The sequence below is a fragment of the Rhinolophus hipposideros genome (assembly GCF_964194185.1).
Source record: "Rhinolophus hipposideros genome assembly, chromosome: X".
NCBI lineage: Eukaryota > Metazoa > Chordata > Mammalia > Chiroptera > Rhinolophidae > Rhinolophus > Rhinolophus hipposideros.
Window position 1 is genome coordinate 11473296 of NC_138046.1, and position 27991 is coordinate 11501286.

Genomic DNA, 27991 nt, shown 5'->3' on the forward strand with positions numbered 1-27991 from the left:
GCTGTAAACAATAATACTAGTAGTACCATTTGTTGTGTACCTCACATGTGCTAGGACCTCCACAGTTGCCTTTCCATGCATTATTATTATGGAAAGATCGCTGTAAGGAAATCATTGTTTTCTGAATTTTACAGATGAAAAACTGGAGACTCCTAGAATAATGTACTCAGGATCACGGAGGTAACACTTAGCTAAACTGGGACAAGGATCCAGGACTGTGGGGCCCAAAGCCATGCTGACCCCTTCACACATCCTAGAGACAAGAGACAGAGACAGTTAGGGACGAGCTTCCTCAATTACCCTCTTGCCTTTTCTACACTTACTTACCATATTCTGCCATGTATAATGCACATTTTTTGCCCACATTTGTGAAGGAAAAACAAGGATGTTATTATATGTGAGTAGTACTAATTCCGTATCTGTATAAATGTTTTTAATTCTTTCATTTGTGCTTATGAGTTAAAAGTGTAACTCTAGAAATCAATAATGATATCTGTATGCAAAATAACACTCTGGAATACGATCATCGGTTTTGTTGAATTTAGATGAACTTGCAACATCAAAGAGTCCTTGGCCTTCTAGGATGCGTAAGTATTGTAAATTTGTTATTGATACATAAAATGCCTTGTACCTTGTATCTGTCCTTGTGTTTTGTAATTGTTACGTAACATTTATCATACCATAATATGTCGAAAACTAAAAGCTAAAATTCCTTTGTAATACAGAAAACAAGTACCTAAATGTAAACAGATATAAATTTGATTTAAAAAATTAAAATGAAAGATTTTTTTCCTGGCCCCTGAAAGTTTGGGCCAAAGACATGGGTGTGCATTATACACAGGAGCACATTCCACATGGCAAAACATGGTATATCTTTACCTTCTTCTGATTTCTCTACTTCCTTCCCTCTAGGTTATCTTATCCAAATACCATGTGGACTCCAGCTCTTCCTGCCCCCTTGGCACCTTTCTCCAGCAAATATCTCTCTTCTGTCCTAACCTTACAACAATGAGCATGAAAGAGAACTCGGTCACTCCATCCTTTCTGGCTTTCAAGCCAAGCTTCAAAGAAAAGTTTCTTTTCCCTGTATCTGTGTATTGTTCATTTACCAGTTCACTTCAGTGATGCTCACTCAGTCTAAATGTATCACAGACCTCCTGATTACCAAACCCAGTGGCCTGTTTTCAGTTGCCATTCCTCTGGACATTTCTGCAGCTTCCACACTATATTATTGGCTCGCTCAGAGTTCTTGAAATTCTCTCCTTCTTCAGCATCCATGACACCAGTCTCTTGTTCTCCTCATATATATATACGATGTCAGAGGGGTAACGGTAGTACATTGGGGGAGGGGGTTATCACTTTGTGAGGGGTGTAAATGTCTAACTATTACATTGCTTTGTACACCTGCAACTATATAATTATAGTTCACATTCAATATTATTCAGCTTCAACTTCAGGTGTACAGCACAGTAGTTAGGCATCTACACAGAGCATGAAGTGATCTCCCAAATAAGATAAGTGCCCATCTGACACCCTACAAAATCTTTACGTTATTGATTATATTTCCCAAACTGCCTTTCATAGCCCTGTGGCCCTTTATTGTGGTTACTAATTTGTGCTTTCTAATCCCCTAACCTTCTCCCTCATCCCCACGCCCTCCCATCTGGCAACCATCAGTTTTTTCTCTATATCACCGAGACTATTTCTGTTTAGTTTGCTAATTTATTCTGTTCTTTATTGCCAACGATACATCTGATAAGGGGTTAATACCCAAAATTTATTTTAAAAACTCATTCAACTCAACACTAAAAAAACAACCCAATTAAAAAATAGGCAGAGGACCTAAACAGACATTTCTTCAAAGAGGACATACAGATGGCCAACAGACATATGAAAAGATGCTCAACCTCACTAACCATCAGATAAATGCAAATTAAAACCACAATGAGATATCACCTCACCCCAGTCAGAATGGCTATCATCAATAAATCAACAAACAAGTGCTGGCGCGGATGTGGAGAAAAGGGAACCCTTGTGCATTGTTGGTGGGATTGCAGATTGGTGCAGCCACTACGAAAATCAGTATGGAGATATTTCAAAAAACAGAAAATGGAACTGCCCTATGACCCAGCAATTCCACTCTTAGGTATCTATCCAGAGAAATCCTCCTACTTTTCTTAACATTCCTCCTCAGTCTAATTCAGTGGCTCTTTCTCCTTCCTTACCCAACTCTTACACATGGATTTTCCTCAGAGTTTCATCTCTTCTCTCCTGAGATCAATTCATTCCATCCCACGGCTCTAAGTTCCAAGCCTAAATCAGACTTTCTTTCTGAGATTCAGAACTGTATTGAGGAGTGGAATTGTTCTCAAGTCTAGTTTCAAAAGAACTCTCATCTGTGGAACTTTCTTATTCTCCCAATGAGATGCACTTTCTCTTTCCTTTGAACCTCCACAGTTTTCCCTCACTTCTTCACTGACACTCATCACACCAGACTTTGTCAGGTAACTGTTTGTGGCTTGTCGTATTCCTTCTAGTAGATTGTAAGCTTGTTAAAGGCTGGAACATCATCTTTCTTATCATTGCATTTTCTTTAGAATTGAATACAATGCCATGTCCGTGATAGGGGATCAATATTTATTGGATTTAACTTAACCTATTTTCACAATTAAATGAACTCTGATTCTGTCTTCTAGAACTTCTCCAAGTTGAACCTTTTTGAGCCAGGCACCAATACATGACAGTGACAGGACCAACCTCCTCACAAAGCCACTGTGGGTTGAGGATTGCAATTGGACCTCCACGCAGGATAGCAGGAAGCATCCATTCTTCCTCAGGGTGGGGGGGGGGAGCACGTCTACAAAGTCCGTGACATTATTTCCGTCTTTGCACTAGAGGAAATCCAGTTTCAAAAGGAAGCCAGTCTGACTTGGGCAGGCCAGTTTTCCATACTGTATCTTCCTTGCTTTTGGCCTGCCTACCTACCTGACCCATGCTAACCTGGTCACGTTGCCGCTGCTGTCTGCCCAAACACCTGGCCATTGGCCTGTCTGCTCGGTGCTAACAAAGCTCTCATCACTCCTTAAAAGAAAAAAATATAGGTTGACAGTTCTTTGCCCTCCAATACAAAGCCTTAGAATGCTTGTTTTCCTTGTCACTACTATTTCTTTTGTGTGAACATAGCACAAATATTTCCTTTTAATATTTTATTTGCTTAATCCCTACTCTTAATATGTATGTCTCAACCTAGATTGGTTGGTTATATTATGCTATAAACTCCTAGAGGATAGGGATGAGTCTGCTTAGCTCAGTCTGATGAATTCTTATCTCAGCATCCCTTGAAATGTGTACTCAATAAACGAAAATACCTCTGCTGATGATTTAACATCATGTACTGGTCTTCGATCTGGGTATATCAGTCTTTAAAGTCTATGGTGATTTATAAGCAGTACCTGTGTTCTCATGATTTCAACCAGATTGGAATGACTTTGAGACAATAACTGATAGACATCTTTCATCATATTGAAAACTTAGCATGTAGCAGGGGCGGTGAACTGAGTCAAACATAAATGACCACATTGTAACAAGGCCAAATATATGTGCTGTCCCAATGGCAGTGACAACATGCTCTCTCAAAAGGAGCAGGAGTTTTGTCTGGCAGAGGGTTTAGGAAAAGATTTCGTGAAGGACTTTAGAGGAGATACAATCAGATTTGTGGTTTAGATGGTATAGTCTCCTTGCTGGAGTGTGGAAGATGAATCAGAAGACACAAATTAAAACAGGAATATTAATGAGAAAGAAAAAAGAAAAGAGCACCCCTGATATCTGGAAGCTGGCCTAGCACTCATGGCTTGTTGGACATAAAAAAATCTCACAGTACACCAACATCAGGGAAAGTCACTCTGAGAACAAGATACAGTGAAACAAAGCAAGGTCACTGCACAATTTTGTCTAAGCACAGATAAAAACAAGGTTACTCTGCCACCCACAAAATACCAGACATTCTCCTCTTTGGGCTGAAATGAATGGCTAATACTTTGTTAGTAATTATAGCTTTATTTCTGCTCTAGTCTGTCCTCCATATAGAAACGATTTACTGAGATACCCAATCATAAAATTGCCCGTATTTTCTGACAGCATCCAATCCAGAGTAAAGCCCTACTTACTTAGATCAACTAAACCTACATCCTGTAATAGGTTCTTTTAACCCATGGTTCCCCTTGCTATGTGTACTCCCCCATTGCAGTAGTGAGTAATGAACCCACTTTGTTCAACTACTGGTGTGTTCCTGATGGTCTTTGGGTAGAGGGCATTGTCACTAGTAAAGGGATAGTAACATGTGTATATGCAAGCGGTGGTGAGGGCATGAAGTAAACAGTGGTACCAGGAGAGTATGAAAATTCTAGAAACAAAAGTTACAATGAGTGATACTTGATTGGATTTGGAGGTTGAGAATGGTAAGATCTAGGACAAAGTTGAACTCTCTAGTGTGAGTAACTTGGTGGATCATGGTGGTTCTGTTTGTGGATATGAGGAAAACAGAAAGTGGGAAACTTTTAAGGAGCAAAATTTTGAGTATTTATAATTGAAATACCTGTGAGACATCTAGATGGAAAGGCCCAACAGGCAGTTGGACATAGGGATTTGAAGTTAGGAAAGGTCTGACCTTGTAGATCAAACCCTAAGAGGGGATGAGATCACCCTGGAAATGGGTGTAAAGGGAGAAGAGCATTTGGCTGAAAATTAATCCCTGAGATTTATCAACACTTGAGTAGTAGGCAGAGGAAGAGGAGAGCTAGGAAAGGTGAGTGTCATGGACGCAAGGGAGTTGAAGGTTTGAAGGAGTGGGGAGCCATTAACAGCATCAGATGTAGTGGAGAGATCAAGTCGGTTACGTTTTGAAGTTATGAAATCATGGTGGCTGGAGGGAGAGCAGTTTAAGTGGAATGGTGAGTGTATATGCAGACAGCAGTGGGTTGAGGAGTTAATGGAAAGCGAGGAAGTGGAGGCAGTAAGCGTGAACAACTCTTGAGAAATTTTGACGACAAGAAAAGTAGTGTGTCAGGGTGGAAGTTAGATAGAGATGTACAGTCAGAGAGTAAAGAAGGAGAAAGTAAAACTTCCGCTAGAAAGTCTGTTTTGTTTACTGATACATCACCAGTGACTTTTAACAGTATTTGGCATATAATAGACACTCAATAAATACGGTTGAATGAATAAATGACTGGATAATTGGTAGAGAACTTTCTGGAAGCCATAGAAGGGGTTGGAGTCAAGGGAGCAAAGGGCAAGGTTGTTGTTAACCAGAGAAGTTACACGTGTTTTTCTGTAGTGAATTCAGAGACAACATCCCATTTAATCTTTGGGTCTTGCCCTACAACCACTGGACCTTTTATGTTATCCCTTCATGCAGAGACTTTCATGTAGCTCAAAACTTTGAATCTATTATCCTTGGAATCTATTAAACTTTGAAACTATTATCACCATGGATTTCTTTGGGTAATAGAAAGAAACATCATCGTTTAGAGAAAATTCGTGAATTCATTTATTTCACATTTTAATAATTGTCTTTAATGTTCACTTGCGCAACATTTCCTATTTATGAAGTTGTTGTGGTGATTTTGTAATTTTGTGAAGAGCTTTACGACAGTCTGAATTGGCCACCGAGAGACTGGATTGCCCCAGAATGTACTGATTTCCCCATCCCTGGAGTCATGTTCATGTGGAGGATAGTTGGTCCCTTGCTTGGCATAAAGTAGTTCAAATCCAAGCATCATGGGAGAGTCGAATGAGACAACTTTGGACGGTCCATTGTAACCCAGAGCTTCTAGGATTCTGCTAATATGTGTCCAAATAATACCATTACCCATTTTAAAAGCAATTGTGTTTACAATGATGTCATGTCATATTTTAGGTTGTTTGAGTTAAAACTTGAAATTGCAGAACACATTTAGGACTTTGACAATCATGTCATATGCAAAGGAGTTTATAAGAAGTAATCTAAATAGTATCTCCTGAGAACAGTGGGTGTGGGGTGTGTGTATATATGTGGTAGAGAGGGAGAGAAAAAGAGAGGGAGAAAGGGAGAGAGGGAGAGAGAATGAAAATGAAAATAAATTTCATTTGCTTTCTACTAATAAGTTAGGATTCCATCTCTCCATGCATACTCAGAAACACTAGACTGATTGGGAATTTTATTTTATTTTTTACAAAGAAAGAGTTACTGTCAGGAAGCTATATATTTTTTCCAGTGGAGCATAAAACTGTGGCTGTTCTCTTGAGGTCCCTGAGAGATTTATTGTTTCAGAAGCCTGCTTTGTCAATTCCACTGGATAGTTTTACCAATGCAAACTGACTGGCCTTCCCGAAGAGCCTGTTAGCTGCTTCTTGCCAGGTGTCTAGTGATGAGAACAGTATGAGGCTGGTGTGGCAGGAAAAATAAAGTGCACCCATGAATGAGGGAGGGTGGTGAAAAGGACTGTGCTATGGAACCCCTCTCTCCCTCCCTCCCCCAAATCTGGGAGTCTCCATCTAGCCCTAGCTCAGAATTCAGTCTTTTTCAAAAGCCATGATCTTGGCCCCTGGATAAAATATAGAGGAAGGCCTTCATGGAAAATCAGGAGTCCTGTGGTGTGAGCTGTGTCTCAGACAGGAAGTCGGTAAGATGGGCCTGCGCCAATCCCACTGCCGTTTTCTTCCTCCTGGATCCTTTAAAGCTGCTTGGATAAGTCCAGACCCTACAGTGACCTCAACTCCTAACATTTCTTCCTCTCTCGTGATCTGAGACTTTGTGACTCATTACAGCACACAGTCATGCAGGAGAATTAAATACTATTTTTGAGTGCCTATATACTGCATCCACTCGACGGACTGTCCTCATCCTAACTGTGCAAAGCTGGTATCATTGTTGTCATTATGAGTAAACCGATGCTCAGGTTAAGTGACCTGCCCAAAACCACACACATATTAAGTAGAAGATCTAAGACTTCAGTCCTGGTCTGTTAAGCTCCAAAGCCAGTCGTTTCACTCCATTATTTGTTCATGAATTAATTAGTGATGGTTCTGACTAATGTGTTTTTACATTGAAATCACCACACTGGATTATCTTCATTGGTTAAATCGACTAGATAATTGGCCAACACAGTACAAGCCTACTGAATATGAGATCTGTATATACACATAGTACTTAGTTGAAAGATACAGTTTTACAGTAAAGATGGTTTTTGTAAGTGAACATTTTCTTTTTGCCACTGATTAAATTTTAAGCTTGTGATCCATTTGAGTTAATATTAGCATTAGCTGGTTGGTCCCAGGTTGTCAGCTTCTCAACAGCACAGAGCTCCTGAACTCGAGTTCCTGAACATTTTTTCCTCTCCCTGTCACTCTGTACCTCCCCCAGGGCCTCTTCATGTGGCTTGCAGGTTGGACACTGAACAACTAGGGGACACCATTCCTGTCATAATCTGTGTGAATGTCATCTGCCTTCCTTTCTCCTCCACATCTATTTCTGAACACATTGTTTTGTTTAGAGTGTGTGTGTGTGTGTGTGTGTGTGTGTGTGTGTGTGAAATGTGTATACACACCCAAGAAAAGATCATCTGACAGGAAAACTAATTAAGGGATGGGCGGCGATGCTTACAGCATTAATCGAGCTGTCAAATAATGCAGGAAGAATGCCACCTGAAATGTTAAACTCTGACACCAAATCTACCTCAGAACTGAAAACCAACAAAGTGGCAAAGCAAATTAGGAATTCTCTTGCATATCCTGTTCCTGAAAACTCAGACACAGACACATCCAGTGAGGTCCTCAGCTTGTTTCTGGTGTTGAGTGACATGTTTTGAAATGTTAACTGTGTCAGAAGAGAGGGAAGGATACGAAAAAGCTGCCTAAAGGTTTCCCCTTGTCCTATATTACAAGAAGATTCCCAGTAATGAGTGGCTTCCTGGTCTGAAGAGCTGCAAGCCTTCCTTCTGGGAAGCATTTTAGATTAGGTCAATAGGGCAAAATCGAGAAGGTGCTCAAGCATGCACTGAACGAACTGGTTGGCCACTACTGGAGTCTTTGCAGGGAAGTCACTGGGTGCCCTGAAGGTATATGGGTACTGTTGTCTATCCAAAGCAGGGAGGGCGATGGCAGTGGTGAAGGCCAAGTGGAGGGGGCTGAATGCAAAGCAAATGGCACTACAGGAAGTTCAGATGAAGCCAAAGAAGAAAATTACACCGCGTTTGCATGAGACAGGCTTTCTCCACGTGGGGAAGATGAATAGCGGGACACCGAAGACTTCCACATTGAATGTCTTCCTTACGAGCTTGTATTCGTTTGTGAGGGCTGCCATAACAGAGTGCCCCAAACGCACAGCCCACGACAGAGCCCATAAAGAGTTCTTAGATGCAGAGAGGTATTTCCAGTATGAGTGAGACTGAAGGAAACAATATTGCATCTACAATTAAATCGTATTCTGATATTAGTTTTGGAAAATCTCCTACCGTGTTTCCCTGACAATAAGACCTAACGGGAAAATAAGCCCTAGCATGACGTTGCAGGATGACATTCCCTGAACATAAGCCCTAATGTGTCTTTTGGAGCAAACCTTAATATAAGACCTGGTCTTATTTTGGGGGAAACATGGTGTACTCCGCACATGAGGGAAGGCCCAGCTGTAACGTTTGCAGGGCCTGGGACAGGAGTACAAATGGAGGCCCACATATCATTTTTGTAAACATTTAAAAGTTGTACATCACACTAACAGGCTATTGAATGAAATATGTTCTATCCTTCCGCCTTGACAAATGTACCTTCATAGTAATATTGAAGGCAGGATCCAATTTAGAATTCTCAGACTGCTTAGCACTCTGCGCCCTTCTTTCCCCAGTGCAGCCCAGCCCACCTCCGAAGGGGCACCTACAGAAGCATGTGGATACCCCAGAGCACGTATTCAAGTTCCTTCTTAACGGCCATGCTTTGGCTACCCCTCGGGTGTAGGGGTGCACACGCCTCAGTGTGGTTGGCCATCAGAGGACAGATGTCAAGAAGATGCGTGAGCAGGCCTCGGAAGCAGGCTCAGGTCAATTGGGAAGTGGATTCTCGGGTCCTGGGCGCCCATATTGGTATCTAAAAAGGCTGAGTGCATCCCCTTAGCTCTGGGGACTCCTCACCCCTGGGGAAGGAGCCAAGCCAGAGGGAGGCCAGAACAGAATTCGTTGTGGAAATGGGCAAAAGCACTGTGGTAATAGGCAAAGCACTGTGTCAACCAGGCCGGAGCTCTGCTCCCTTCCACGGTGAGACTGAGGGCCGCCCTTTTCGGGCCCTCTAAGATGGTTTAAGGACAGTCCAGTAAAGTGGAACGTGCTGCCTGAACTAAGTGGGGGCCAGGGGCATTTGTATCCCCCTCTGATGAGGAAACCGAATGAATCGAGCAAGAACAGACGTGTCGGGAAAGGGTCTGCCCGCAGTAAGTCACACTGAGGGCCGCCATTGCTCCTGCTGAGACCTGGGTGGGTAGCAAGAGGAGCCTGGTTCTCTCGAAGTCTCCGTCTGTGAGACTGGAGCAGTCCCTGACTTCTGCCACAGAGCCCTTGGAGCTCATACTGTTCTGTTGTCCTAACAGACAGGTGGAGGCTGAATGCAGTTGGAAAAAGAGAGAGAACTGAAGAGAAGGAATTTGGTGGTGTGGCTTCAGCCAGCCCTGCCCAAGGGAGGCAGGCGCCAAGTCCTGCAGACAGCTCTGCTGCTCCCAAGGCATGCTGGGGAGTGGAGTGAGGAATTCTCCAGCCCTCATCCCAGCCTGAAGACAGTGGCCTAGCAACTGGGCCAGTCCCTTTGCTCTCATTCCATACCAGAAAGGCAACGTTCGGAGACTTGGGTTTCCCAGCCACCGCCTCAGCAGTGAAGCGCTGCACACCAGTCCCATGGCAGAGACTTAGCTCCTTCACACAACATGAACCCCTTGGTTTCGGCCTGTCATGGCCTGAATCATGTCCTCAAGAGGATGAAGACCTTTGAGAATGTAAAGTGCTTGAGTGAGCAGAGCTGAGATGCTGGGCTTATGATGTCCAGTCTCTGGCGTTTCCCTCTCTCTCCCAACTTTTTCTTCTGCCATCTCCCATCTCTTTCTCCCCTTTTTCTTACCTTCACCCTTCTCCCTCCCCCTCTCCTTTCTTCTCTCTTCCTCCCTCACTCTCTCTGTCTCTCCCCAGCCCCTCTTCCCGTCATTCTTTTCCTCTCTTTTCTCTCTTCCCACTTTCTCTCCTCTTTTACTCTTTCTCCTCTTGCTCTTCTCTCCTTTCCACTCACTCTCATCCTCTCCTTGCCCCCTTCCCCATCTCTTTCCTTTCTTTTTTTCTAACTCCCTTTAGAAATTACTGCTTAAGCCAGTGGATCGTCTGAATTTTAAAATATTGGAGCCCGTGATTTATTAATATTTCACCAGAATACAACTTTATTTTCAACTAGAGATTCATGCAGTGAAACAAACAAAAGAACAGCAAATTTCTAGAAGCATTAAATCAGATCCCTCACACTTCCAGGCATCCTACACACCCATCCTGAGATTCCAGGGACAAACTCACAATGATATCTTAGACAGAAACTTCTACTTATATCTTTATTAATGTTTTTTCCTCCCAGTTCTGGATAAGGCCTCATGGGGGAGCTGCTATCTCACCGAAGATAAGACTGTACTCTTGTTTGCAACAAGGAGTGACCTTTACAGATAAGAATGAAGCGTGACTTTTGCTTCAGAGAAAAAGGCTCTCAATTGTTATTTTCCTGCAGGTGTCTTTATTTCGTTTCCCACAACCCACAGATACATTCTGATCAAGTTTAGAGTCCCATTTTGCCTTAGCAAAATAAAATCTCAAAGTGAAAAATAAGATGTTCATTGTGGAAAGATTTTTACTTGTTGAACATTCAAATCCAAGACAATTTCATGTACTTTTCTTCCACAGAGGGTTTTCACATGTGACATCCTCAGAGGAAGAGTTCATTATATATTAATCTTGTTATCATTGCTACATCAGATATGTAAATCTGGAAAAAAAAATCCAGGATAGGAAAAAGAAAATGAATTTTGTGGGCATAACTTGCAAATTAATTTACACATACAACTCTTGTCAATGTTTTTTAAAAGTCCTTCCAGTATAAAGTACATAGAAGGTTATCGCTGCAAAAGCTGATCTGTCTGGCATTCAGTCGGTTGGGAATTCCTGCAAATCCACAATTCCGTGCAGCTCGAGGTCATAAGGATTGATGCCCTAGAGATGAACCAGAGGCACTGAAGCACCATGGAGTCTCCTGACTCATCAGAAAAGAAACAGTTTTGCCTACCCAAGATTTAGGGCTAAGCAGATTTTTCTTTTTCTGGGTCTATATTTAAAAAAACAAAACAAAAATGATTAGCCAGGACATTTGACAGGATTGCAGATTATTTAGCTCATGTTCCTTATTCTGCAGCTGAGGAAAATGAAGTCCAGGAAAGGAGAGGGACTTCCCCAGGGTTACCCAGGCACAGTCCTTTTCCACCTGTGTTCCGTGGAGTCCTGGATGTCCTTTCAGGGCCACCAGGGAGGAAGAGGTGTTGATTGGCCATCTCTGGGTCCATTCTCCTGTTTCAGCTATAGCATATTTGCTTTCATCAGCATGGTGGATATCCTATTGTGAGACTATTAAGCCAGCGTACTTCCTCCTTTCCTAACCTAGTTCCTAGTCCTCACAAGGTTTCCGAATCGGAAGTCATGCCTGGCCAACACATCATGGATTTCTCCCATAATATTTAAAGGTGATTCCTTCCCCCACTAAGATTTAGTCATTAGCGACAGTGCCCGACAAAAAGGAGTTGGCTATGACATCAGCGAAGTCTCTCCCACAAAACGGAAAGGAAAAGAAAGCTCACCCTGTGCCCTAAGTGGATTCTGGGAAGAGAAAGGAGGCTGATGTATTCTAGACTTCAGTTCTTCCCTTGCAATTCTCACACGTGGTACACCCAATCCCCTTTAGTGCGCTACCTGGGATGTAAGTTACACTTTGATTTTTAAATAAACTTTTCCCTGAGTCTCTTCTTAAATGAAGATGTTGATACTGAGTTTCCCCAAAAATAAGACCTAGCTGGACCATCAGCTCTAATGCGTCTTTTGGAGCAAATATTAATATAAGACCCGGTCTTATTTTACTATAATATAAGACTGGGTCTTATATAACATAACATAACACAGCACCAGGTCTTATTTTACTATAAGACTGGGTCTTATATAATACAATATAATATAATATAACATAACACCAGGTTTACATTAATCTTTGCTCCAAAAGACGCATTAGAGGTGATGGTCTAACTAGGTCTTATTTTTGGGGAAACACAGTATCTTGTGTTGCTGAATTTTTATCTAATGCACATTAAAATAAACATGTACAATTTAAGAATATAGCTATTTAAATAAAAAAGGTCGATATACAGGAAGGCAATGTGAGACACTTGAGCCCTTACCACCCTATACGCTCAAGTCTTGGAGTTGGGAGGGGGTTACACAGGGAAAGCTAAACGCAAAGAAAAGGTTTCCTCATTCCCTGTGGAGAGCCCTGGGGGTAGTGGGAAAGTGAGATGATAGGCCTGCAGTGATGAAGGAAATGTAGCTAGATAACTGAATCTCGCTCTCTATGGTCTGCACATGGTATGCAGCAGATCCAGAAATTTCCGCGTGCCCCACACATGATATAGCACCGCAATGACTGTGACCCTTGGGAGAGTCACATCACTTCTAGGCTGGAGATTCTACATCTATGAAATCGGGGTGCCTCGTCCTGTGAGATCCTTTCTAGCATTTGCATTCCATGGGATAGAAAGCCCAGTGTTCCCTTTGGTGGAGCCTGGGGCCCTCTTCCAAATTCCTCCTCCTGTAGTTAAGAATAAAATTCAAAAGAGAGTCAGCCTCAGTGGGTGGCATTCCTTGGTAAGGTCACCATAGCTCCAGGTCTAGTTCCCAGCCTTCACTGGGTCAGGACTTGGATGGGGTCCATGAAAGCAGAGGAAATCAAGCTGTGGGGACAGACTCAGTGAACCGCATTCACAAGACACTGATGGACTTTTCAGTCTTTTCAGTCATCTTGACTCCTGGGGTCTAGAGGAAGCTAATAGGAAAACAAATGCTTGCCTTGTTTCCCAGTCTCTTCAGAAGCTCTGTGGATATCACAGTGCCTCTAGTGGCACGGGAGCTCAGGTGTTCATGTGTCTCCCCTAACTCCAAAATGAAAGTCACATTTAATGATCGAAAGATGCTTGTTCGGGTTACTTTGGCATTTTGTGATGCTCGGTCTCTGAGGACCCAAGGAATAGGGCTTTTTCAGTCACCTTGGTGATGGACATGGGTCGTTCCCCACCATCCAGCATCAATAAATGACTCAAATTCCCAGAATTTCAGAACTCCTGCGTACTAAATGGAAAGGAAACTGTTTTAGGATGATCGGACCTCAAATAGTCACCACATGGGTGTTGATTGAGGAAATGCAGGCATCCAACAGAACAATAAACAGGGAAGAAATAGTATCTAGGCCAGCTCTGAGTCAAGATACTCAAGAATTAAGTGTGCAGCCCAAAACGGAAACCTAATTTTTGCTGAAGAGACCCTGACAGTAGACCACAATGCAACTGTGTAATCTAAATGGAGAAATACAGCCCCAGCCTCTGCCCTTGAGGAAACTATGCACAAGGTAGCAAAGCTTCTGTCAAAAGGTGAGTTGGTATGCATGGACTCAGAGGAGAGGAAAGCTGATGGCCTCCTTGGTTCACTGCCATCAGCTGTCACATCCTAATGAGACTGGTTCTGAGATGAGAATTATTGTGTCAATGACCAGAACCCCGAGCTTGGGCAAGGCTGTAGACCTGGGACTCAGTTCAACTCTGGCTTCTTTGGTTGACTGTAAGCAGGCCTCACCCATCTGTTGCCACATGTTGCTTCAGACAGTCCAGTCATCATACAATTAAGTAAATGACATCTTCACATTTATCTTCCAGTTCCCAGGAGACAGTCTGGGCTTCTGTCGGATGCTTTAGGAAAATCCCCAAAGCCGTAAGCAAGATGTTTCTTCAGGAGTCTTACCTCCTCAGTCACGTGCTGATTTGGACGAGTTTCCACCTCAGAGGGCGGGGCTTGTCCTACTGAGGTTCCTAGTGTATAACATTGCAAATACTGCTGCCTTTCTACATATTAGCAACAGCTACCCTCCCAAGTTCCCTTTATTTACTGAATTTTACTGAATCCTGGAAGAGCACCCCTTGTCTGGGTAGTGGTGTGTATTTGAGGTGGAAAATGGTCCAAGAAATCTACTTCGTTCTGCTGGAATGTAAGATCTGATTGTAAAGGACAGCTTCTAGGTATGAGACCCTTTAGATACCCTCTGATTTTAGCCTCACACTGGGCCTGCCAGGTAGAGTGTTATTTTCATACAAATTGGAAACCAAGGTTCAGAGAGTTTAAGTAGCCAAGTAAGGCCGCTCTCCACTGTTGACTAATGAATAGTCCTCTTCTCTCTAGGAGAATTGTTTTCTTTGAGCTATTGGTGGGGTTTCCATCCAGATGCAAATGGGGTGCCAAAGGAAGAAGGCAATCAGATCTGATTATCTTAACCTTGGTGACCAAGGGGGTGAAAGAAAGGACAGTCAGCTCCATCTCAGGCATGCCCTAGTGAGTGGCAGAATGGGGACTGGAACTCAAGCTCTTCACAACATCTCACACTGTTAGCTACACTCATTCTTAGATCTAAGCGTCCACTGCTTCCCTATAGAGGCCTCCATTTGTTCTGGTGAGGATAGGTCTTCACTTTGCTGTAGAGGACTCAATCTGCTCATAGCATTGGCTTTTATTCTTTTTCACCCCATTTCGGTCCCACTGGAAGGTGCAACAGTAGGTCAATGAAGACATTTATTTCGGATATAAGAAGACCACTCATCAGTGGAAAAGGATGGGATTGGGCTAAACAGGTCAACAGCGCTACCTGGTTCCTAAATGATTGAGTGGCTAAATGAGACTGGGATGGGGCTGAGGATGAGACTGAGGTGAGTAGAAAGGTGAGACAGATGGCTTGGATATAATCTTAGCAAGGTTTGGGATTGAAAACTGGATCCTCGGGGGTATGAATACCCCCAGACCAGATGGGCAGGTAAGAGCAGAGGAGCCAGGCTCTTAGGAACTGCCTTCAGGAGGCGGGCTTCACCAACTGGCCATCCACCATAAACCAGAGTTCTTTCCACCTGGAGGTGTGCCTGACGCCTGACTTCCTCTGATCTTGGAAGGGGGGGTGTAGCTCTGTGGGACTCTTACCAAATGGGACCAATAGCTTGTGTTCTAAAACTTAGATGCCCTCACCTTCCAGATCCTGTGATGTAGTTTTGGGAAGTGGGTTGGTGAAAACAATATTAGCTAGGCAATGCCGCAGTGAGTAACTCGTATGTATCCTTCAGATCTGAGTTCAGAAGTCACTTGCTCCCCTGAGAAAATTAGGTCCCTGTTACGTGTTTTCATAGTACCCTATTTGCATCATAACAGTGCTCACCACTGTAATTATACTGACAATTAAGTTGTGAACTCATCCTAGAAAAAGTGTTACCTACTTCATTGCTGAATATTACTATGGTCACCTTTGAAGTCCTCCCCTTGGGAAGCTATGCACCAATGCCAGTGCCTAGTCCACCCTTCAAAGCAATTTTGGAACTCTTTTTCTGGAATGGCCATCAGAGCTTTGTCCTATTATCCTTGATGTACTGAATGTCATCAAAATATCTTCCTTTCAATATTTCCTTTATCTTCGGGTAAAGAACGAAGTCATTGGGGGCCAGATCAGGTGAGTAGGGAGGTTGTTCCAATACAGTTATTTGTTTACTGGCTAAAAACTCCCTCACAGACAGTGCTCTGTGAGCTGGTGCATTGTCGTGATGCAAGAGCCATGAATTGGTGGCGAAAGGTTCAGGTCGTCTCACTTTTTCACGCAACATTTTCAGCACTTCCAAACAGTGAACTTGGTTAACTGTTTGTCCAGTTGGTGCAAATTCATAATGAATAATCCCTCTGATATCAAAAAAGGTGAGCAACAGCGTTGCAACAAGCTTGCAAACTTCATTGTCAAACCTGTATGTGCACATTTGATTGCCTGCCTCTGCTCCCAGTGCAAGGTTTGGCATGTGGTAGGTGCTGAATAAATGTTGGTACATAGTACAGTAATAGGCCTGGGCATTGGCTTCACACAAAATAGTGAAATTTTTAATGTACCACATAACTATAAGATCTTGAGCAAGTTTTTTTTTTTCACTTTTGAACTTGTTTCCCAAGTTCATATGCCTACCTACGTGCTGCATTGGTTTTCTATTGCTGCTGTAACAAATGACCACAAATTATGATGTAGCTTAAAATAGTGCAGATGTATTCTCTTATAATTCTGGATGTAAGAAGTTTAGATTGGGTTTGACTGGGTTAAAGTCAACGGCTGGTTCCTTCTGGATGCTCTAGAGAAGAATTTGTTTCCTGCCCTTTTCCAGCTTCCAGAGGCCGCCTGCATTCCTTGGTTCATGGCCCCTCTTCACATCATTGGAATTCATATCCCTTTCACCAAGTCTGAGTCTCTTGCCTCTTTTCTTCACTTAATCAGGACTCTTATTATTTCATTGGGCTCAGCAGATAATCTCACTTCCAGATAATCCAGGATAATCTCCCATCTCAAGATCCTTAACTTAATCACACCAGCAACGTCCCTTTTGCCATGTATCCTAACATAGCCACAGGTTTTGGGGATTAGGAAGTAGATATCTTTTGGAAGGGAGCATTATTATTTTCTTTATCACAGGTGCTTTAGAAAAGGTATAGGTTTGCTGAGACCTTCATTTCAGAAGTGTAGTAGGGGCTGGGGAGAGACACCTCTTCCACTGAAGCTGAAGGCACGTTTTTCCCTGTAGAGGCAGCCGGACCGGACCAGCAAGTCTGAGGGACACTTGCTGGGGAAGGGACAAGTATGGCCTAGTTCTGCTCATATTTGGTGTCAAAATAGTTTTGAAAATAATGAGGGATCTCAAGGATATTTGCAGAACATCTAGAAATACCCAGATGTTTGGCTTTAAAGGAAAAACTGTCACAATCTGGCCCCGTAAGAGTCTCCAAAATCATCTTCCAGGGAAACTAAAGGGCAGAGCAAGGTGAGTTAGCAGATGAGACCCAGCAGATGGATCACACAGAAAGGTGGTCCTGAGTTTTCTGGGGTGTACGATAAAGACTCGGTTCTCCCCACCCTGGCTAGGTTTGGGCTCTGCTGAAGGAGAGGGGATTTGCCTTCATGGACCCACTTCCTCACTGTCAAGGTACAGGGCGACACTCTAGATGCCTGCCTCAACCTGGTCCAGGGATTCCTGTGGATACGCAACTAATTCTTTCACCAACATCATGGCATAAGAGATTTCTTCCTTTGCAATCGGTCTCCCTTCTATTTGTTTGTATAACCAAAATGTGAACTTTCGCTTAGTGTCTGGCTTCTGCGTCCCTTGCTTTGCCCTGAACACACCTGGATGGAGGGCTCAACTCCGTATTTTGTTCCCTCAAAGAATCCCCTGCCACAAACACGGTGATATGCGATGAGGACTTGACTGAAGATTTCACAGCAGACGTGGAATCCCACAGTAAACTACGGAAACATTTTCACTTCCCATATCTGTTCTCTCTCAGTAGCCCTACTCCCTGCCATGCTATCTCTGGGTGTCGGCTCTCTAGCTCTCATCTCACACAGTTTCTATAGTTTTTCTAAAGCCAAAGGAGCCAAGCCCAGGAGAGCAGGGGCATCCTCTTAGGAGCCATGCCTGTGACTTGGCCACAGTCTTCAGGGAGCCCTGATCAGACTCATGTCCAGCATTGGTCTAATTCTGCCACGTGTCCTCATGAACCTGTTGTCCTCTGAATCTCCATTTGTGAGACAGGGGTTTGCAGTATGGTTGAAAGTTTGAATTTCCTCTTGAATCCCTCTGTCTCTTCATGTTTTCACATAGTTTTTGAGAAACTGCGCTTGTTAGTGGGACGGGGATAGTCCTATGGTTTCAGGAAGTGGAAGTGCAGTGAGAATGCCCTGGACACCATCAGTAGCCCTGTGTGGTCCAAGGAGTTTGCAGTGCTCAGCTGCAGAGAGAAACTTCCTCACTGATCATTCAGAAGCAATAACCAGAGTAATTGCAATCTTCTGTGACGGCCCTGTGTCTGAACGTGGGAAATAGATCTTGGTGCCAGACAAGAAAAATGGGTGAGGGAGTGGCCAATGACAATGACATTAGTTACCAATTCAGGCAGAGTCAGAAGATGATCGCTGCCAAATTTACTCCCACAGAGGCAGGGAATTGAAGTGAGGGTCTGGGAGGGACAGGTCAGAATGCTAGCAGCAGACAGCAGACAACGGAAGTGTGGCCTCTTGGGGGTTTTGGCCACCTTGACACCCTGTCCCTAGCCAACCAGTAGACCTCGGTGGTATGTTTGAAGCATAAGAGCCATGGAAATCCCGCCACCAAGCCGTACAGGGAAACGCCTGGCACCTTCTCTAGGCAAGGTGACTAAGAAAAATCTAGGTCAAGAACCAGCACCCGAAATAAGTCAGACAGAAAAAGTCCACATGATTTCACTGATATGTGAGATATACAACTGAAAGCAACAAAGGAACAAGACAAACAAATGAGAAACAAAAACTCATAGACACAGACAATAGTTTAGTGGTTACCAGAGGGTAAGGGGGATGGGGGAGGGAGATGAGGGTAAACAGGGTCAAATATATGGTGATTGAAGGAGAACTGACTCTGGGTGGTGAACACACAATGGGATTTATAGATGATGTAATACAGAATTGTACACCTGAAACCTGTGTAATTTTACTAACCATTGTCACCCCAAATAACTTGAATTTACAAAAACAACAAAAAAACAACCAGCACCCAATTCTGTTTCTGACTTCTCTCTGTATGTCTGCATGTATTTTCTTTAAAAATTAAACACAAACGTCTTTCATGATACTTACATGTAACCAACAAATGATAGAAATGTTAATCATGATTCCTAAGAAAGTTAGAAGACAATGGCAACTGGTGGAACAGAACTAAGGCAATGAGATGTCAAACCTCCCTTCTTTCTGAATGTCCCCCACCAAGCAGACACCAGTGGGATGAGTGGTTCAGCATGTATCTACCAATTCCTTAGAGAAATATGTTTCTGTTAAAGAGGAAGTTGCATTTCGTCCTTTAAAATAGAAAGCACTATGGCAACTGAAAACATGATTTGCAATAACCTTGTATGTACGCCTATTCGGATAAAAGCACTAGGCAATAAAAATAGATTAAAAAAATATGGGAAGTGCTGTAATAGATTTGAAGCCTGCCTAATATGTATCCATCTCAACGTTTTGTGAGAGTATATCTTCAGTTCGAGTTGCATTCTTTTACATTTCTTAAAAATGTGAGGGTGAAGGACAAACTCAGCAACTTGGTCAAGGCCTCAGATTGAGCTGGTGAACAATCATAAACAATTTACTCTATACTCTCATAATAACCCTTTGCCTTTAGACATCAGGCACAATGCAAACTTTCTACAGAAAAAAAAGTATGTCTGAAAATTCCAGAAATGGTGGGTAATAAATACAATGTAGTAACAGTAACAGGAATTTTGAAAGTCAGTAAAATGTTATTTAAAAAAATCCCATCCTGTGCCTTTTTCAAAACCTGTCATTGCTGTGTATAGGTGTTACTGAATGAGCATTGGAATTTTATCGTCGCAGCAAAAATAAGTACCCTCTGTTCTTCCTAGGCACTCGTTCCTTTCTTGGTTACAGCGTAAGTTGAGCTTTGGGCCACAAGGGTACCGTTTAGGGTGAAGGTTTCCAGAGTGTGAATGTGGACTGTTGGGGAGGGGTTCCCTCTTTCTACTGATGGTGCTTCCCATCTGGCACTCACAGACTTTAGGCTCCGGGGAGCCTGAACACATGCAGAAGACATTCTAGCCAAGCCTGTTTGCTTTACTAAGCCATGTTGCCCCCTGAAACCTCATTTGCTTTTTTTCTGGGATGATCTGGAATGGACCCCCTAGAAGGAAAACTCATGTTGCTCTTCTCTCTTTGTCTTCTATGGAGCCTACAGCCAGTCTTGGGAATCCAACTTTCTACCCTCTCCTAACTCGTCCTCTCTTAGCTATCTAAGGTCAAAGGTACCTCTAAGAAGGTGCCCCACAAACAAAGCTCGAAAACAGAGGAGGGAAAAGGCCCCTTCATGCCTTCCTTTTTAGGTTTTAATAATTCTTTGCTTTAGTCTTCCTTAGAAAGTTTCCCTTTAATTACTCAGCGCTGTGATGCCCCCTACTAGGAGACAGATAAGAGTGTGACAGAATTCTTCATTTTACCCAGGGTGTGGCTACTCCCTACCTCCTTCCAAGCTTTATCATTCCCTAGTTGTAGGTCCCTGGTGGCTACTGTGATGCCTTCTCCCAAAAGAAACTGGGATGGAATTTTCCAAGGGCTCTTCTAACAATGCCTGGTAATTCTTGATTTACCACCCTTGGCACAGAGTTACTGAACTTCAACACAGAGCAGATTACCAAGCCTGGGGATTTCAATGTGAGAGTGGATTCTCCCCCTATCTCTGAGGAATGAATAGTTTCCCCTCCGTGCGTTTCTCAAAGAGAATGGACTTTGAAAAAAATCTCATCTATGAATTAGTTTCCCCATAATTCTGTTCACCATTAGAAAATGAGTAGTTCTACATAAAGCATTTAATAAAGGTAAATACTCCAGAGAAACTGCCTTCATGCAGAAAAAAAAATTGTATTGGCCCAATCTACTGCCTTGAAGAGACTGAAGCAAAGCTAATACTATTGACTCTGTAAATCAGTTCCACTCAATGATGTCCAAGGTCTGCCCAAGACAAATAGCGGTGTTTGCCTATGAAAACATATCGCGATACACAACATTTCCTAATCATTGCGGCATAGTGTGATGTTAAGACTTGGATGGAAGACTAAGCTGGTGGCTGGTCAACAGGATGTCATTGCCAGTAGTAGCGTTGGTGGGATCATATCCTTTAGTTTTTATGATCCAGCAGCAGGCTTTGGGGTACTTTTTGCCAAATAACCTATGAAACTCAGCTTATTTTATGTGTGGATGGATGCCGGATGCAGGCCTCATGGGTTCCCTACCCTAATTTCTAAGCCAGGCCATTCTGTCCTTCCTCCCTAAAGATTACGCTTGGAGTATTAATTGGAAAAATTGGATCAGAGAAGCCTCCAGGTAGCAGTGCTGTTTTGCTGCCAGACAGTCCTGCATTCTCTCCCAAAGTTTGTTCATAATGGTTTTGGCTGCAGGCCTCCTGTCTAAGTTCTTTCCACTGCTTTTTTTTTTTTTTTTTGGTTTTTTTTTTTTTACCCTAGAAAGAGAGTCTTGCTAATGTTCTCCGGGGTTTTATGTAATTTGAATCAATTTAACAGACACCATATTTTCCTTGTTGTGTCATTTAATTAGTTCAATTTAAGGGCATTGGGTTCGCTCTGGTATTTGTTATGCAGACCGAAATACAGTCACTGAATAGCTTAAAATAAAAATGGATTTTGTGTTCTGCACGACTGTCCCAAGAGATAGATCTTTCTTTGGAGTGCCAGTGATTATTAAAATCAAACTAATGCTTGATATTGATATTTAACTTACATTGAGAGTTAGCTATTAAGAGCGATGGCAGTTCTTCCTAATTTGATAAGAAGATAAACACCCAGAGAGTTGTGAACTTGACCACTTGAGGACCTCTAGTGTGTGCCAAATATGGATGCAATGGTTGTTTGCTCTCCAAATAAATAGATTATACTGAGCTGGAAATCTTTTTGAATTAGTATATCTTGAATGGATCTTCTGTTTGGTTGGTGGGTAATACTGGAGTTTCACAGTTAATTTTTTTTTAGCTTCTGGCAGTCCTGTGGAAGTAAGTCTGTTGTTGTTTACAGGTAATAATTATAAAAATTCATCAGGTAAAATTATACAGGAAAGTATATAAAGAATAATTATTGCCTTTCATGTTTGTTATTCACAATCACCTTTGCATATTTTCTACACATTTGTGGTATTCCTAGAATAAGTAACAATATATTCAGATGCGTACAAAAGCACATTGGAAACATAAGCAGGTGGGAAGAAAAAGGAATTCACGATGCAGAAAAGATTGTACAGACCTTACATTTCACCTGAAGGCAAAATGTCTTTCCTTTGTCCATTCCCCTTCATAGGTTCAATGTCAACATTGGGGAACTTAGTTCTGGGTTTCTTATTTCCATGATGTATGACCTAAATTATCATGCCAAGTATTTTGGGTTCATCACCAGTGCTGAATTTGTGTTTTAAGGTGAGCACCCTGCAGAGTCTTGCCTTATGAACTTCACAACTGATGTATGTCTCTATTAGTGTCCTTTGATTTCTGGCACTTGAAAGAAGACAGCATATCTAATGTTGAATTCATTCTATGTAGACCAGGGGTAGACAAACTATAGCCCGTGGGCAAAATGTAGCTGGCTGCCTGTTTGTGGAAATAAAATTGTATTAGAACACTGCCAGGCTCATCCGTTTACAAATTGTCTGTGGCTGCTTTCCTGCTACAACGTCATAGTTGAGTATTTGCAACAGAGATCGTGTGGTCCTGAAAGCCAAAAATACTTGCGTCTGGCTCTTTATAGAAAAGTTTGCTGACACTTAGGCTAGGCAATGGGGAAATACCAGGGGTGCCAGAAAAGCTATACACATTTTTTTTGTTTTGTTTTGAGTGATTTATTCCTTAATCCTGTGGGGGAAAATATGTTTAAGAACCATCCACCTGGAAGGAAGAAAGGAGAAGCATCTATTAGCTCCTCTCTCCATTGGTCAAGGATGGCCTTCCATGATTGTTAAATCCCCTGTTTCTGGACTGTGATATTGGGAAGCAGAGATTCCCAAATGATAAACAAAAAAACAAACAAAAAAACACACCAGGTTGCTGCAGCAGTGTCTGGAATAAGAGGTGAAGCTGAGAGATTTTTCAGTGGTGTTTAAGAAGTGTCAGATATACTTGGGTAGTTAAAAATGTTTTTATCAGGATTGATTTCCATTTAAGAAATGAAAAAGGGTATATTGAGCAGGTTAAAACTGTTCTTTTTTATGATAACATTAACATAAGCAAATCCGCTTATGGGGAAGACGTAAATATATACAATTATTATTATTTTTTAATTTTTTAAAATTTATTAGTTTCAGGTGTACAAGACAAGGTAATACTTAGATGTTCATCATTTATATCCCTCACACTGTGAACCCCCCTCCCCCATCCACTATCCCTCCGACCTCACACTGAGCCATCACATTATATATATAAAATAATAGTTGGCATTCATTAATAAAGCTATGCACAGTTTAAGAGATGTTATCTATGTATTACTTTTCAAGGTTGAATTGAATTGGGGTAGCAATGTGTAGTATGACATTCGCTCAAAATATGGCGCTAATCAAATGAATGCTAGCGTCACCATGAGACAGGCAGGACAGTCAAAGAAAATGGCAGATATGCAGTCTGACTCACATCATTAGTGTGGTCCAAAAACTCTCAAGCTGGCTAGTAGTAATAGTAAGTCCATGTGATTGACAGAAGCAAACATCCTTTCTGGAAGAAATGGATGTCAATCCAAGACTATAATGATTGTAAGATACTATCGACCATAAGACACATCTCAATTTCAGTAATGTTAAAACGGGAAAAGATGAGTACCGTAGAATTAATTGTTAAGTGAAAAATAGAAGGTACAAGATGTTCCCATATGTGGAGAGAAAAAGGATGTGTATGTATGTATATACTCTTTAATATTTAGAAAATTTATGGAAAAACATGCAGGGGTTCCTGTAGTCTTGTGTAAGGGGAAATTTTCTATTTTTATGCTATTTTAATTTTGTACCATGTGCGTTTATTACTTTTTCCCTTAAAAAGACTTTAAGAAGTCAAAAAGAATAAAATGTCTCTTTCAATGTTTTCCTAAAAAAAAAAAAAAAAAGAAAATGGCGGAAGCACAGTTGTCCTTTGAGGAGTGCAAGTCCATTTGGAAGTGGTAGTTGAAATTTGAGAACGTTGTGGAAGTACGACAACAATGGAGGAGTGAATATGCAACAGAACCTCCAACACACCTAACAACTGCACGCATTCGTCATACATTTGAGACGCACGGTACTGTGTGTGACGTGCACAAGGGAAGATACGGGAGGCCTCGCACAGCAACACGTCCTGCTTCTTCTGCTGTGGTGTTGGAACAGTTTAAATGCTCGCCACAGAGGTCTACCTAACAAGGTGCATGTGAAACAGGAGTTAGCAGAGCAAGCATACAACGCAGTCTTAAAACAGCAAAATGGAAAGTTTTCATCCCAAGATTAAAATGTGTATACATTTTTTGGGCACCCTCTGTATTTGCACCGAGAAATGACTAGATCAAAGTGGTAACTCGTGACAGTTATTCTAAAAGTTGTGGGTAGGAGATTTGAGAAGGAAAGGTTAATGAGGAGGCTTTGGAGTGTAATCTAGATCTTAAAAACTTAAGGTGCAGGAGGCAGATGTGAGAAACATTGAACAAGTAGAATTAACTCTACTTGACAGTTGCAATATGAGAGCTGTAAGAAGTAGAGTTAGGTAATCTGGGTGTTATTCCTGAGTCACTCAATGATGTCAGTGTTAGGAATTAAGATAGGTAACATTGTGGGGCCATCAGATTTTAGAGGCAAAGCTGAGTATGGTTTTGGACATGACAAGTTTGATATGGCAGTGTGACGTCCATGTAGAAATGTCCAATAGGTATGAGTTTGGGCATCAAAAAAGTGACCTGGGCTGAAAGTTAGGAATTATAAATTGTCTACATGGAAGGGATTTATGATGCCAAGGAGAAACAGTGTGCTGAGAAGAGTGGTAAAGAATAACCCCATTTGCGGTTAGAGAGAAAGAGGGAACCATGAAAATCCTGGAAAATGGCCCGGGGCGGAGTCGGAAAAGTGAAAGTATGGAGTGTTCCAGAAGCTAAAAGAAGAGATTCAAGAAAGAGGACATTTTCTGCAGTGTCAGAGCCAAAGTGTCTTGAGGAATAAAAGATAACTAGGTTTTGCATTCAAGAGGACATGAGTAGTCTTCAAAGAGCAATTTTGGAGAAAAGATAGGGGCAGAAGCCACACTCCTAGAAGTTAAGAAATCAGTGGACATGGAAAGAATGGACCTTTTGGGAAATGTGGCTAAAAAGGAAGGGGAGGAGTTGGAAAATTGTTGGAAAATTGTAAGCCTTCCCTCGATCCTGTTGCCGCTGAGAGAAGAGCAGGGGTAGAGCTGGAGGGAAGACAGGTGAAGGGTCTAATGGGTACTTACTGGAGATTGTAGGTGGAAGTCCTGCAGGTAGGGAGGAAGGTCAATGGACGATGATTTCCTCGTTCCCTTCCACTCAGAGATTCTGGGTGTTGTGGTCACGCTCAAGTAGTGAGGTCACCTTGAATGCCACTAAGGCACATTTACAGCATAGTTGCCGACCTCTAATGTCCACACATGTACCCGTATTGAGACAGAAACCTCAGCTTGATAAGGTCCCTTATGAGCCTTTTTCTACACAGACCAAGTGCAGAAGGCAATGGACAATGAGCTTGTGAAAATCCCTGAAAGCATCCCTGTCTTTCCCAAGTAACCCCTGCACTTGGGAGGGTCTGGGGCTTGGTTCACTTTGCCATTTTGGAAAGTGTTGTTTGGGGGCTCCGTGTGGGTATTTTACCTACTGGAAGGAACTGATTTTCTAGTCTGCCTTGCTCAAAGGCCCACTGGGTCAGATTGCACAGCACCGGTCACTCGAGATCAAAACAGCATCAGCTGGCAGATAACATAAACTGTCATTATGCAGCATAAACAAAAGTTGCAGACTTTACGAGGAAATGAGCACACGGGTGGCATAAGATAGCTAAATTTATACCCCAAAGGCAGATATTTCCCTAGCTTTAAAATTGGAATGTCTGAATATGTCCCCAGAGAATCACACTAGGACTGCTGGGGAGGGAGTTAGGGAAGCCGAATTTCAGCGTGATATGGAAGAGTTTGGAGACTCCTAGGACACCGTTTTCCGGGACTTGCTGTTTCAGCCTATAGTTGGTCAGCTAGTGGTGACTATGCACGCTGACGGGCCTTCCAGCTCTCATTTTCCACAATTCAGTTTCCTTGGTAAGACACAGTGCTACAATACCTTTTTTTTTTTCAGGGGTGTGGGAGGAGGAATCTGATATTTCCATCATTTTTGTTTTTAAGAATAGCCTTCACGAGGCAGATGTCCTGACTCTCTTTTCGCATTCAAGTTTCCCCAAACCCCACGACGTTGAGATGCTGTTGATGAACTACAACTTCTTTTTATGTCTCTGTGAAATAAAGATCGACTAAAACTTTGTCAGATGGTTAAGGGCATGGACTGTGGAGTAGCGCTGAGAATCCCGACTGCCTGCTAAGCGCTGTGTAACCTTGGGCAACCTGTACCCTCTGAAAAATTGGGATGATAATAGTTCCTACTCGTATATTTCAGAACGTTGTTAGAAGAATCACACGTGATCAAGGCACTTTTAGGAGGGCTGTGGAGTGTGTGTAAAGACCCCACAATTCCCTTTGTTCAAAGTAAGGCTAGGTGCAGTTCCTGATTCACTTCCTAAGGGATCCAGAATCTTACAGGAAGTGTAATGGGCACACTGAGAGGGAGGGGAGCAGGTAGGGCTTTCCAAGACCCCAGAGTCCCTGCCCCGCTGCTGGGGGAAAACTGTCTCGTTCCAGGTGAAGTCCAGTCAGATTTCTGAAGCTTCACTTTTGGGCTACTTCACAGTTCTTTCATTTTTGTATGTTGTATCCTGCAATCTTGGTGAATTGCTGGTTCGTTCTAGGAAGGTTTTATGGTAGATTCCTTAGGATTTTCTACATAGACCATCACGTCATGTACAGATAGGGACAATTTTACATTTGATTTCGTCCTTTAAGATCTGTATGCCTTTTCTTTCCATTTTGCACTAGCTAGACTGTCCATTATGTGATTATGTTGAATTACAGTCCTTTTATATTTGGGGGTTATTGCTCCATTCCCAAAGTAGTGACTCATACAGCCGACACACTAAATGTACCCGTCTCGAGGAAGCTTTGGAGACATCTGGCCTTTCCCAATCCTCAGGCCACAACCAGGTAACAGCTTTTCAAACCTGGCTTAATGCACAGAATCAGCTCTCAGGGGTTTCCCGAGCAGTTTCTCTGCTTCTAGCTCTGTGGCATTTAATTAAGGTAGCCCATTTCACCACAGGAAAATGTGTATAAATCACTTAGCATAGTGCCTGGCAATAATCACCGAATAAATGTTACTTGTTGCCATTATTATTATTATTATTATTATTATTATTATTATTATTATTCTAGGGCTTCTCAGACTTTAATGTCCATACATATCACCAGGGGATCTTAAAAAAATGCAGATTCCGATTGGTAGTTCTGGAGGGATTTTGCATTTCTAACAAGCTCCCTGTGATGCCAAAACTGAGGAGCAGACTTGGACCAGAGTCGTGAGGGCATAGAGGATGGTTATGGTGACCAGGCCCACACTTCTTCTCTCCGGTCGGTGTCACCTGAGAGAGTTAAGCAAGCAAGACACAGGAACTTTTTTCTTACTGGCCTGTGTACGAGGTCTGACAATTCAATTCGCGAACTCATTCTAGAAAAAGTGCTACAGACCTCATTGCTGAATATCACTGTAGTCACCTTCGAAATACTCCCCTTGGGAAGCTATGCACCCGATGCCCACGCCTAGTCCACCCTTCAAAGCAATTTGGGAACTCTTTTTCTGGAATGGCCATCAGAGCTGTCATCATATTACCCTTGATGTCTTGAATGTCATCAAAATGTCTTCCTTTCAATATTTCCTTTATCTTTGGGAAAGAAAGAAGTCACTGGGGGCCAGATCAG